Genomic DNA, 13,843 nt, shown 5'->3' on the forward strand with positions numbered 1-13,843 from the left:
CTACTTTCAGATATGGCAGCTATGAGCTGGTCAAGCTTGACAGTCATTATCTCAGTGATAGATGACCCAGCACATGATTCCACAATTTGGTCCACTTTAGCTTTTCCCTTAAGGGCATCTTTCTTCTTAGAACCAGTACCATAATCATGATATACTGCTTTGCCTTTGTTATTCGACGAGCCAGTGTGGGAAGTTACTGACCCGTCAGCTGATACTGGTCGACTAGTATGAATCTTGATTGTTGCCTTTGATTTGCCATTATTGCGTTTTGCTGGCTTGTCAGCAGCTACTGGTTGACTAGTACAATTTTCATCAGCTGGCTCAGCATTGGTGGAATTTGAACACGAAGGGGAATCAATTGATTTCAACTTTCTTTGATTGTTTTCAGTGATTTCCCTTTTAATGCGTCTTTCTCTTGGAATCGGATAGTAAATGCTTGAGGGATCAGTAGTTTCATCAATTGAAGTACTGGTTTCCTTGGCTTTTACTTCATTCTCCAAAATTTCTTTCATGGACGGTGGTGGGGTCTCTGTAGGTCTGAAAAACTTATTTGTTAAGACCTTTTTACCCTTAACTATCTTAGCAAAAGTATTTGGCAAGATAGCTTCAGGATCAGTTTCAAGAATGAGGTCCATAAAAGTAACTTCTGCAAGAGCAGCAGCAGCAGCACAGTCACCAGCAAAGAAGGCTTCAACTTGGGCAGGCACCTGCTCATTTACACATTTAGTTGTGCATTGAACGGATGTACACCATGAAGCAACAACCTTTTTGAGGTCGTTTAGCTGGTTCTTAACATCTGCTGCCTCAACGTGAAGGGACTTTAGAGAAAAATTTTGTTTTTCAAGTTTTGAAATTTCATCCTTCAAGATTTTAATTTCATTAGTTTTGCTTTTAAGTTTTAAATTTAAAGATTTGTTATCATTTTTCAAAACTTCTTCAGATTTACTGCCTCTACATGGATCAACTCTTAGGTAGTCAAACATTTCAGCTTTTTCATCATCAGTATAAGTTCAAAAATTATCAACTTTATACAGCATTTCAGTTTTCCATTGAGGTGAACCCTTTTTCAGGTCAGCTTCCCTCATATCAGACACAAATGTACTATCATTATCATCCTCATCAGACTCCTCGACCTCCTTGGCCATCAAACACAGGTTTTTACCAAAAGCATAACCAGCAGCATCATCATCAGTATCACTGTCGGAAGATGAAGAAGAGCTGGTTTCATCCCAGTCATGATGCTCATCAACTAGAACCTTTTCTAGCTTCTTTCCCTTCTTATCAGTCTTTACACTCTCCTTCATCTGAGCTTTCATAGCTTTGTACTTGTTCTTGTACTTATCAACTTTTGAGAAAGAGTTAGCATGTGAGATTGAAGGTTTCCTGGACATGCATTCAGCAGCAAAATGTCCAACCTTCCCACAATTGTATCACTCAGATTTAGGATCTTTGACTAATTTGCTATTATACCTAGCACTCAGCTTCTTACTCCCTTTGTATGACTTGCAGGTTCTATTATGATTGAACCTTTTAAACTGCCTAGCCAGCAAAGCCATACCTTCAGCAAACCCTTCCACATCATTTTCATCATCACCGCTCTCTTCAGACCTAGTACCACTCTCCACATCATCTTCAGCTGACTCTTCTTCTACTGTCAACTTTTGAACCAGTAAAGCCTTTTGAGATTTCTTTTTAACAGCAGCAATAAGAGCACTATCATCTATTTTAGAAGATTTTAAAGTGGTGGGGGCAGACTTAAAGTTTTCTTTCAAGTTCAGTTCAAGTTTAGCTTCTACCTTCTCATGGTTCCAAAGTGTACCATTAAGGGAAGACATGTTAAAGTTCTTTAAAGTCTGGATGGTTCTTAGAGGGTCAGTCACAGGTTTCCATTTAGCAGACAGTGAGTCAATGAATTTGTTTACTTGTTCAAAATCAGTATATGTGACTTTCAAAGTAAGCAGGTCAGCAACTAAGGAGTTAAACCTAATGAAGGTTTGCTTAAGGGTCTCATTCTTATAGGCAAAGACCATTCCATACTCTCTTTTCAAAGCAATAATCTTGTCCTGCCTAACCTCATTCATGCCTTCATAAGTAACATCTAGATAGTCTAACATAAGCTTAGCATTCAGTTTTCCCTTAATCAGTTTGAACAGGTGGTTAGGTAATGTTATAGCTAATAGAGTTCTTATCTTAGGGTCAAGTCCAACACGACGTTTGTCCTCAGCATCCCATTTTGCTGGAGTGAGAACAACCTCTCTGCCAGGAATGGCAGGAGTGTCAGCAGTAGCTAGAATACTATCAATAGTCTCAGTTGGGATAAATGGACCATCTGTGGCAATACCGGGTATGAGTGGGTCAATAGACTCCAGGTGAAGCATGAACCTTGCCTTCCAAGTTTCATACTCATCTTCATCAAATTTGGGTGGTCTATTGGATGAGCCATTTTCAAGGTAAGCTGTATTTGAATATACAGCCATGAGAGAATTCAGATCTAAGATATTAAATTATCAAGACTGAAGCTCTGATACCAGTTGTTGGTCCCTTGATAAACAACATGAGTATTGTAGAGGGGGGGGTGAATATAATTCTTTTAATTAACTTAACAGTTAAGACACAGTTTAGTATTCAAACAAGTAAATTAAATAGAGTCAAAGGTAATTTTTTAACGGTTTATTCTTTATTGATTAAATCACAAAGAATTACAACTATCCTCGGCGGAATGATAGTTGGTTGATACAGATTTACCTAAGTATAGCTACAGAGGGTGTTCTAAGCTATTACACGTTTTGGACTCTAAATAAACAAACCCACACCACTAGTTGTTACAATAGTGGATACATCAATTTATAGTAGCCTTAATGACCGTGTAATTGTTCTATTGTCCACTGGTACATAGGATGTCTGTACTTGTGGAGACAACTGCATCAGAGAGCGTGCTCTCCTCTTTCCTCTTTAGTAGCTATTTGCAGGAACACCACAATTCGGTTTGGCACTACTATTTGATTAAACAAATAGAATGTTGTGTTCCCTAGGCATTGAAAAAGGATAACACATGTATGCACATGCGTTAAACTTCTGCATTCTCACGTGGTCTTGTAAGTTCACTTGTCAGCCGCCGACATGTGTCCTTTTCTGTTCAACTTTGTCTTTGACTTCTGTTGAATAGTACAATTGATGTAGACCACTCAGGAAATCACTATGCTTATAATGGAACATAGCTGTCTTGTGTAGTAAGCTGCATTCCAGCTATGCTGGTTCTTCATTGCTGAGTCACTTGATATTCTTGAATTGCTGGGTACACATCCTGTGCTGATTGAAGAATACTGTCTACCTTGTGCTGGTAGACTAGGCAGCATACTAAACACTTGACACATCGAAATCTGCTGTTTATACATAAACAAACTTGTGCTTACTGCACATAACATTTTAGTGCAAATAAATTCTGTTTTGTCATAATTAAATCCTTAATTATTTTGGGGACTCAACACAATGTATATCTTTTGTATGCTAAAGATGAAGCATTAGACAAGTTTAAGATCTATAAATCTGAAGTAGAATTACAACAAGATTGTTCAATTAAGCAAGTACCTCCCAAGGAGCTCAATTGAAAGAAATTCCAAGTGAGAAACCCGAACCGCGTAGAGGGAATAGAACAAGAACTCCTAAATCATTTGGTTCCGACTTTCAACTATATCTAGTTGAGGGATCTAGAGATTGTGTACAATCTCAACTCTACTATTATCACAATATAGAGAAAGTTGTTAGGACCTACGATGAAGTTATGAGATCTCGTGACGTTGCTTTTTGGAAAGAAGCAATACGTGATAAGATGGATTCTATTATAGAAAATAACACTTGGGTATTAGCAGACTTACCATCGGGGTGTAAACCATTGGGCAATAAATGGATCTTCGAACGTAAGATGAAGATTAATGGGACGATTGATAAGTTTAAAGCTAGATTGGTTATCCAAGGCTTTAGACAAAAGGAAGGCATAGACTATTTTAACACATATGCACCGGTTACTCGTATTACCACTATTAGATTGTTGATTGCTCTTTCATCAACTCATAATATAGTAATCCACCAAATGGATGTTAAAACTGCCTTTCTTAATGGTGATTAGGAGGAGGAGATATACATGAAACAACCGGAGGGATTTGTAATGTCGGGACAAGAGACAAATGTGTGTAGATTGATTAAGTCATTGTATGAACTTAAACAACTATCTAAACAATTGCATAAAAAGTTTGATGATGTGGTGTTATCTCATGGATTTATGTTAAATCAATCCGACAAATGTGTGTATAGCAGATTTGATCAAAAAGGAAAATGTGTGATCATTTGTTTGTATGTTGATGACATGTTGATCTTTGGCACCGACCAAGATCAAGTGGATAAAACGAAGGAATTTTTATCATCAAAGTTCTCAATGAAGGATAATGGGAGTAGAGGATGTGATCCTTGGTATAAGAGTTAAACGTGATGACAAGGGTATCACAATCACTCAATCTCACTACCTTGAGAAAATTCTCAAGAAAATTCAAGAGAATTGCTCGCCGGTTAGTACTTATATTGATCCTAATATTAATCTTTTGCCTAATAATGGGAAACATTGTGCCACAACTCAAATACTATCAAGCAATAAGTTGTTTAATGTATGCTATGACTAGTAGAAGATCAGATATTGCTTAAGTCGTGGGAAAATTGAGTAGATTTAAGAGTAACCCGGGTACTCACCATTGGCATGCGATTAGTAGAGTGTTCAAGTACTTGAAGCAAACCATGGATTATTGTATCACATATTCCGTATTTCCTTCTATCATAGATGAATATTCGGATGCTACGAGGATTACCCACGTTGAAGATCATTCTTCTACAACTGGTTAGATATTCCTACTTAGTGGATGAGCTATTTCCTGGGTATCGAAGAAACAAACGTGTATTACTACTTCGACCATGAAATCTGAATTCGTAGCTTTGTCAGCGGCCGGTAATGAAGTCGAATGGTTAAGGAATTTAATCTACTAGATTTCTTTGTGGCCAAAGCCTATCTCTCATGTATGTATTCATTGTGATAGTGCTTCAACTTTGGCTAAGGTTTATAGCTAAATGTATAATGAAAAATCTAGACACTTAGGTGTTAGACATAGCATGATTCGTGAGTTGATCGCCTTGGAGTAATTTCTTTAGACTTCGTGAGGTGACAATAAAATTTGGCTGATCATTTGACGAAAGGATTATCAAGGGACTTAGTACACAAGCCGGCTATTGGTGGATTGAAGTTCATTTAGGTCGTCCAAAGTGGGATATACAATTCCCTTCTAGTACAACGATATGAGCAGAATTCAATGTGAAAAGCCTACTTTTTGGAGATTGGTACACATGTAAATATGATCCCAAGGTATTTGTTCGGACCTGTAAGATAAAGTTAGGTTAGAGTATAACTCTTCTTAATAGTTTTCTTGAAAAATTGCATTGCACGACCAAGATTAAAGAAAACTACCTTTTTGGACATGAAGTTTGCCGCTTCAAGAAAGCTTAGGACTTAGTTTTCGATATGTTCATGAATGGATTGGGACACATGGCGTGTAAAGTGTCAGGTTTACTTGTAGAAAGTATGAAACAAATATGTATATTATCTTCTCGTTTTCATATGGATTTAAGTTTTCAAATGTTATGAGCACCCTGTTTGTCGAATTCTTGAAATGTGTAATATAGTAGGTGGAAATTCAATTCCTAGAACATTTTCATTTATGCATTAGTTTGACTCTTTGTTTACATTTTAGTAAATCAAGGATAACACTAAAATGGGGGGGGGGGGGGGGGGGGGGGGGGATTTGTTGGTGATTTTAGTGTGATCCAATGAATCATTTTGGTGTATTGAGTTTGCTAGGTAGAAAGTGGAAGCAATCTCTAATACTATAGAACGGATGAAGTAAACGTTCGTCAAAGAGTTAAAGAGATGGCTTGAGTTGGGTTTTAGTTTGCGATGAAACAAACTAAAGTGGATGTCCATGCTTATGATGTCTCACACCAGTATATTGGTGCGCCGCTCCAAGCGGTGAAGTACGCCGCATCAGCTGCTTGATGCGTCGAACCGTATAACGTGAAAATACCATTTCATTTACAGAAATTTTAGATGAGTTATAGGTGCGCCGCATCACTCCTTGATGAGTCGCACCACAAGCAGGAAATGAAAGTGGTGCGCCGCACCATGCTGCAGAATTTGCAGAAAAGTTGTAATTTTTGCCAAACGTTTTGAAACGTTTCATAAACGGTTGAATTGTATACGTTTTGGACATGTTTAAGTGCTTTATTAGGATACTAATGCACCATTTCAATCATGTCTATTGTCAAAGGTTGTGTCTTTTGATCATAACCAATTTGAAAGGTTGCAACACTTCATGGCACCTTTTAACTCACTATAAATACCATTCAGTGAAGAAAAGTTCCCGAAATTTGTCATTTCTAATACACTTTCAACATTCGAACTTGCAGAGTTACTTTCTACAATTATGTTGAACAATTATGTTTTACCCAAATTATCTTTTAGCCAAGACAATTGTTCATCCTAGTCTTATCACAATCTTGATTTCGTATAACTCGTGATTAAGTGGGTCGAAATACTTGATTAGGAAAGTTACTACACGATTCTAGGATCAGTACGGCTATTGAATTCTCAACCATAACACGTTTTATACTCGATTACGAAATGCTCGAAAGCTAACCATTGTTTTCTTGATTTGATGCTACCAAGGCAACTACATTATGCCATCTAAGGACACCTACGTCAACGCCAAGCACTTAGTAGTGTATGATAAAAGGAAGATGTGTACAAATCATCCACGAAAAAATGAACCCTGTGTGGCATGCTCTAGGAGGGTGGTCCGTATCTTAACAGAAGTGTTTTGTTAGTGATGAGTCACGAGATGACATCATATGAATCGGGAAAGGTTGGTTACCTAATTTTAAAGCTTTCGAACCGCAAGAAGAAACCCACGTGGGAACACGCGCGATCTTGAAAGATTACAAGTCGCACCAGCTCGTGCTCTTCACATGCTCTTCTAGCCACTTTAATAACGTTTTTATAAGTGCCCTTTCAAACCCAAAAGAACCAAATTTACCAACCATACACATTTCTAGATTTTTTAAATTTAAACTTTAATTAAAATAAAAGGAAAGAGAGAAAGAAAGAAAACGTGTATCAACCCCAACAAAAGGAAACACAGTTTAAACAAAAATCACACGTACCTTTACTTTAAAAAAATAATCACAGTCTAAATAATAATTGTAACAATTAAATTAAAATAATCAACAATATTTGTAATAATTAAAAGTCTTATTCCTTCATTGCTAGTGACAAATAGACAACATGTCTATAGCTAATCTTCACGTAGTATATGAGATTAATACGTTTATATTACGCAGTATTTAAAATTTTTTGTTGAAAATAGTTTTCAAACCTACTAACCAACATCTTTAAGTAAGAAATTGAATTATATATCACGATTTTTTTAACGACAATTCTTAAAGTTATCATTAAAAATTAATTTAGTGCAAACATAATCTTCTTTAGAGATGGCAATGGATCTAAAAAAATCAGAGATCCGCGGATATCTGCGCCCGTGATGGGTGGATAAAATTCAAAATTTTTACCCGCGGGTGGGCGATGGATGTAATTTTGTACCCGCAAACGGGACGCGGGTGGGTGATGGATGTAATAGATCCGTTGCGGGTAAAATCCGATCCGAAAATACGTAATACCCGTTTGCAGTGTTGTAAATCTCCCGAGATCTCCCCGAGATCTCGTTTTTAGAAGGCAACCGAGACGATATGTTCATCTCCCGAGATTTCTTGGTCAACGAGGTCAAATTTAGTCAAAGCCACAATTTCTCGGATTTTCTTGCTAATTTGTAAGATTTTCTTGTAAAATTCGTAATTTCTAAGATTTTCTCTCTCATTTCTTCGATATTTTTCTAAAATCTCGTAAAAACGTATATAAATATACATATATTTATGTTTTTATGTATATTTTTATTAAAAAAAACTATAAAGTCAACGTAAGTCAACGTTCGAGATCTCCCGAGATTATTTCGAGATGCCGAGATCTCCCTAAAAAAGTTCAAACGAGATCTCCCCGAGATCCGAATTCTCCAACCTTGCCCGTTTGAATAATCCGCGGATATACCCGTTCTAAATGAGTGAAAATAACTCTAGCAATTCGTCAACGTACTTTATGATTAGTTTTAGCAACTAAATTTTAATTGTTAATTTTAAACATTCTAACTTCGCATATATTAGTAAGAAAAGTATAACTAATATTATATATTTTCTCATTTTATTATATCATAATCATGAATATATTATTGGATGATGTTTTTTATGTCACTTTAATTACGAATGATATTTATTTATGAATATTTTAATTTACATGTACTTCATGAATAAGATCTGCGGGTAAACCCGTAACCCGCGAATATCCGTGAATACGGGTGATGGATCTAAAAATAAATCCGTTAACCAAGATTCGCGGATTAATGGATCGTAAAAAAAATCCGCGGGTGCAGGTGATGGATGCAGTGGATCCGCGCCCACGACCCGCGGGTGCCATTCCTAATCTTCTTGCGTCAAAAACTATCATAACTGATTCGTCTGTAACATGTACTAGACCTATGCCCTACGGTACATGGTACAACGTATGAAATGAATATAAACACTACAACAAATTTACCATTTCGTCACACATATTTTTACATGCTTTTTAAAAATGTGAATTTTTTTTATTAAGTTCTACACACGTACGAATGTGTATAACTGTATTACATTTATACACGTGAAATATCGTCATAGTTTCACACATAAAATTGTAAGAAAAAAAGTTCATATTTATTGACATATACAATCATAAATATAATTACACTTAAAAGTGTTAGGTAAAATTTGCCGCTCTAGATTTGTCCACGCCTACCCTTATATAAAGAACTGAGATGTAACAAATTTACTCACACATTTAAATGTGATTAAATTTTCTTTGTTACACACTCATAAGTATGAACATTTATTTTAACAATTTTATGTGTGAAACTATATTTATAAACACTTATACATGTAACAAACTTACACACATTTCTAAGTGTGCCGAATTTAATAAATAGTTCACGCTTTTAGAAAAGCGTGTAAAATTATATGTGACCAATTGATTTATTTGTTGTAGTGAAAGTTGAGTTATTAATTAGTATTTGAAAGGACCCGTCCTAATCTATCCGGACGAAGTCCATATCGATTATAAACGATTCACAACAGTTGATTACATCGCGAGGTACTTGACCTCTATATGATACATTTTACAAACATTGCATTCGTTTTTAAAAGACAAACTTTCATTTACATCGAAAATTGACGGCATGCATACTATTTCATAATATATCAAACTATAATTGACTAAATAATAATCTTGATGAACTCAACGACCCGAATGCAACGTCTTTTGAAATATGTCATGAATGACTCCAAGTAATAACTCTAAAATGAGCAAATGCACAGCGGAAGATTTCTTTCATACCTGAGAATAAACATGCTTTAAAGTGTCAACCAAAAGGTTGGTGAGTTCATTAGTTTATCATAAATAATCAATTCATAATTTTAATAGACCACAAGATTTTATATTTTCATATCTCATAACATACGTCCCATGCATAGAGACAAAAATATCATTCATATGGATTGAACACCTGGTAACCGACATTCACAATATGCATATAAGAATATCCCCATCATTCCGGGATCCTCCTTCGGACATGATATAAATTTTGAAGTACTAAAGCATCCGGTACTTTGGATGGGGCTTGTTGGGCTCGATAGATCTATCTTTAGAATTCGCGTCAATTAGGGTGTATGTTCCCTAATTCTTAGATTACCAGACTTAATAAAAAGGGGCATATTCGATTTCGATAATTCAACCATATAATGTAGTTTCGATTACTTGTGTCTATTTCGTAAAACAGTTATAAAAGCAGCGCATGTATTCTCAGCCCAAAAATATAAAGGGTAAAAAGGCAAATGAAAACTCACGCATATAAATATTGTAAAACAGTTAATAAAGCATTTGCATGTATTCTCAGCCCAAAAACGTAAAGAGTAAAAAGGGCAAATGAAACTCACAATACGATATTTTGTAGTAAAAATATACATACGACTGAACTGAACAATGCAGGGTTGGCCTCGGATTCACGAACCTATATCATTTATATATATGTTAACACATATAATGGTAATCGTACAACTTTATATATTATATCTTAAATTATATATCTTATATATTTAATTTGTATATATTTAATATAGTTAATATTTATATAGTTTTATACATACATATAATTAATATTATCTTAAAAATCAAAAATTTGTTATATGTAAATATTTATATGAATAATCTTAATATATATAATTAGATGTATTATGGTAGTTGTAAATAATATACTCTTATATAGTAAATATTTATTTGCTATAATAATATTGTTAATATAAAAATAATAATAATAATGATAATGATAATAATAATATTAATAATAATAATAATAATAATAATCTTAATGATAATTTTAGTAATAATGATAACTTTAATAAAAATGATAATCCCCAATATTAAGGATACTTTTAATAAAAATGATAATGATAATTAATAGTAATAATAATAACTATACTATTTATAATAATAATAATAATAATAATATTTTTACTAACAATGCTAATAAGGATGATATTAATAATAATAGTAATGATAATAATAGTGCTATTAATCATAATAATAACTAATACTTTATATTTAATGATATTAATACTTAATAGTATTAATACTTAATAATAATAATAATAATAATAATAATAATAATAATAATAATAATAATAATAATAATAATAATAATAATAATAATAATAATAATAATAACAATAACAGTAATAATAATACTACCTCACAAGAAAAAGCTCCAAAAAGAAATATCAGCCCTTGCCCGAGCTCGAACCTGCGACCTCTCTCTTAAACAAACATGCCCCTAACCAACACTCTGTCTCTCATTTTTCTTAAATATCCCATAGATTTATTTCCTTTATCTTTTCTGCTTTCTTTCTTCTTCGTCTAAAAAAAATGCCATGGTCGAGGATTGAACCCGCGACCTCTCGTCCCTCTAACTCTCTCCCAACCATTCCTCTGTTTGTTTATTTCTGTTTTACTTACAGACTAAAACTATTTAACCCTTATATATCAGTTTCCTAATCATCATCTTCTGTACATCATTAACACCACGATCACCATGATCATGCATCATCATTATTTTTCGTGATCATAATCATGTTTCATTATCTTTAAATCATCAATTAACATAACTACCTCATCATCATCGTAATATATTTTATCAATATATTTATCATTCGCAATCATCATAAATCTAATGATGATGTATTCAAAATTTTAGTGGCCTAATTCAAATACATAAACCGTAGCCCAATTCAAAATTCAATTGTCTACCCACTTAAGGATTCCGCCCAGGAAGAAAAAAATCACACGTCCCACTTATTGAATTCAACAGAAACACATAGAGCTGTTGCCATGAAAAGGAAAAAGAGAAACTAGCTCCACTTTATAAAAATAAAAAAAAACGTCCACTCCATTGAATTCCAATACTTGTCGGCCATTACTTGCAATTAGCTCCACTAGGACTATTTTTTTTTATTATTATGGAGGTTAATTAAAGTAGTGTATTATAATTCTCAATACCTCCCAACACTTAATAAAATTCTTAAACCTATCGATATTGTAAAAGAGGCGGAAGAGAGTGTGCAGGTTATTGACGTGAATCTGGTGTGTATCATCTGCTATACACACGAAGGAAAAAACAGAAAAAATATACGCACAGCAGCAGCATGAGGTACTCGATCAACAGAAAAGGCTGCAGCAGTGGAAACTACTGTTACAGCAGCATGTACGAGCAGTAGCAATGGCAGCCTCGATGTTTAATATGATGACGGTATAATCATGATGGTGTTTAATAGTGTTGTGGTTGTCGTGAATTGTAGAAAGATAGAGAAACGTATAGAGAGAGAGGTGATGGTTGTAAGTGGTGATGGGAGGGGTGATGGTTTAGACGGTTTCTCGGTTATAAGAGTGTAGGGGTGGAGATGGTCATGGTAGGGTGGTGATTCTAATAATAGGGTTGTGGGTTTTGAATGATACAAGAAAAGAAAGAAACGGGTATCGAGCTATTTATGGTGACTTGATGATGGTGGTCTCATGGGTTTGTGGTGTTCGATTGGTTGCAGGTACAGCAACATCAAAAAGGCTGTAGCAGTAGTACTTTACAAAATCATTCGAGTAGCAGTTTTGGTGTTGGCTTGGTGATGATTTCGACCATCGCAACAGCAAGAAAGAAAGAAAAAAATCAATGGGATGGTGGCTATCTTGAATGGGTTTCTGGTGTGTGATGGTTAAAAGGATATGGATATACTTGTGTATATATGCATATTAATGTATGTGCATATATAATAGAAAGAGTGAGATGAAACATCTAAAAACAGTAACATGTAACACTTTTCACACAGTATAGCAGCCGGGTGAATTTGTTTATATGTACCGACAGTTTTTCCCGGTTGGCTATATCGTGTCCATTGCTAAACAGCTAACGTATAAAAGTGTTCCTAAAAATTCTAAATTTTTAGTTTAAATAAATTTAATTATTTCAGTCATTAACTGTTTGGAACCTAATCAAAAGGGTTCGGTAATTATTTATTTTCTGTTCCAATTTATATGTACGGAGTACTAATATTTAAACTTAAAAAGGTAAAAATATTTTTAACAAATCTAAAATCTTCGTAATCAATTTACAATCCAACTTTTATCTTAATCCTTCATATATATATGTTATATCTATATGAACACTAATGAAATTACAACCGAGTGTTACAGACGTTTACAGAATAGGTCCAAAATCATATTTATTCAATATGCTCTTTATATATATATATAAGAACAGTTTTAAATAATAAATTTTTACTAAGTAAATACATTTATTAATTATATATTTTAAACAATTAAATTTAATATAACAATATATATATATACACAAGTAATATTTATTTATATATTTACACATATTTATATATATACATACTTACAAACACTGGTTCGTGAATCATCGGGATTTGTCAAAGGGTAAATGAATACATGAACATAGTTCAAAATTTCTTAGACTTCAATATTACAGACTTTGCTTATCGTGTCGAAATCATTTAAAGATTAAGTTTAAATTTGGTCAAAAATTTCCGGGTCATCACAGTACCTACCCGTTAAAGAAATTTCGTCCCGAAATTTGAGTGAGGTGGTCATGGCTAACAATAAAAATGTTTTCGTGACGAATATGAGTTGATAAATAGAGTTTTATCATCATTGAGTAATATGGATAAAACAATTCGATTATTCGTAGCGTATGAGTGAAGTTAACACAAAAGAGTGAAATGAGTAAATGCAGGTTCGTCTTAACCAGTGACGTAGTCATGGTTGGTTTTCAGAATTTAAGGGATTTAAAGAAAATCTTCGAAATCTAAAAGATTTGATTCTTCGGTGAGTAAGAAAATTAAGATCTCTATTATTTAATTCGGTGATCTGCCTCGATTACTCTGTCTGATATTTTCATTATAAATTAAACTCTTTCGTTCCATTATCCTCATCATTCCTATACTTTCCTTCTTAGTTCATACATTCAAAAGATTGTGAAAATGCTTACTCCAGTTCTAATCCTTAATATTTTCTAATTATCTTTTCTGTTATCCTTCTTTTCAATCTTCC

The sequence above is a fragment of the Rutidosis leptorrhynchoides genome, chromosome 3, assembly GCF_046630445.1.
Source record: "Rutidosis leptorrhynchoides isolate AG116_Rl617_1_P2 chromosome 3, CSIRO_AGI_Rlap_v1, whole genome shotgun sequence".
NCBI lineage: Eukaryota > Viridiplantae > Streptophyta > Magnoliopsida > Asterales > Asteraceae > Rutidosis > Rutidosis leptorrhynchoides.